General features: G+C 43.8%; 1 non-coding gene across 1 annotated transcript; it reads right to left on the bottom strand.

The window, feature by feature from the left end:
* Positions 1-274: 274 nt before the first annotated feature.
* LOC133049805 (U6 spliceosomal RNA) lies at positions 275-378 on the bottom strand. Its single transcript, XR_009691483.1, has one exon. It is a non-coding gene; the product is annotated as a U6 spliceosomal RNA (small nuclear RNA).
* Positions 379-869: the final 491 nt, after the last annotated feature.

The following is an 869-nucleotide window of genomic DNA, read 5'->3' as shown; positions in this document are numbered from 1 at the left end:
GCCCCTTGAAAATATTACAGGAAGTTTCTGTGAATCAGACAGACTGACTCCTCTGGGTTTAGAGGAGCTTTTGATGAGGGTAATTAGCAAATCTCTTGCTTTTGTACATCATTAAGTGCTTGACAAATGAATATTCACATGCTTTATTCCATCTATTTTCCATATGGAAACTGAGGTTTAGTCAGGTTAAGTGACTCCCTAAGATTACACAGGTCTTGGAGATGTTTTCTTTTTCATTTGTTTGCTTATTTATTTAACTATTGTTGATTTACAAAAAATTACCCAACACTTCCTGAATTTGCATGCCATCCTTGAGCAGGGGCCATGGTAATCTCTGTATTATCTCAATTTTAGTATACAGGCTGCTGAAGCAAGCACCTTAGTATTGTTTTCTGATGCAGAGGCCAGAACTCCACCAGTGTGTTGCTATCAACTCACCTGTTCATCCTCCTGGGCCTTCTGGGAGCCCTCGGCACCCAGCAAGAGATGGACCAGGGGCTCAGATTAAACGTGTACCTTTGTTGTGAGATCTACGGGAGAAGCAGTGGTGCACGCAGGCTCCACAGTCCTTGCAAACACTGGAGACTTGATAAACCCTCTGTGTGTGACACGCAGCATCACAGCCTGGAGAATAATTGTGTCTGGGAGCAGAAACCACTACCCTTATCCTCTGTGACTTCCAAAACCATTTGGTTTCCTAGAGAAGAGCAGACTAGAGAGCAGCTGCTGGTCTTTAGGACAGTTCACAGACATTTACGACATGCCCATGTTAATTATAAAATACAGTATTGGTGTGTGTGTTAGTTGCTCAGTCGTGTCCAACTCTTTGCAACCCCATGGACTGTAGCCCACCAGCCTCCTCTGTCCAT

The sequence above is a fragment of the Dama dama genome, chromosome 30, assembly GCF_033118175.1.
Source record: "Dama dama isolate Ldn47 chromosome 30, ASM3311817v1, whole genome shotgun sequence".
Taxonomy (NCBI): Eukaryota; Metazoa; Chordata; class Mammalia; order Artiodactyla; family Cervidae; genus Dama; species Dama dama.
The sequence above is the reverse complement of the archived record's forward strand: the minus strand, read 5'-3'. Positions and strand labels throughout refer to the sequence as shown.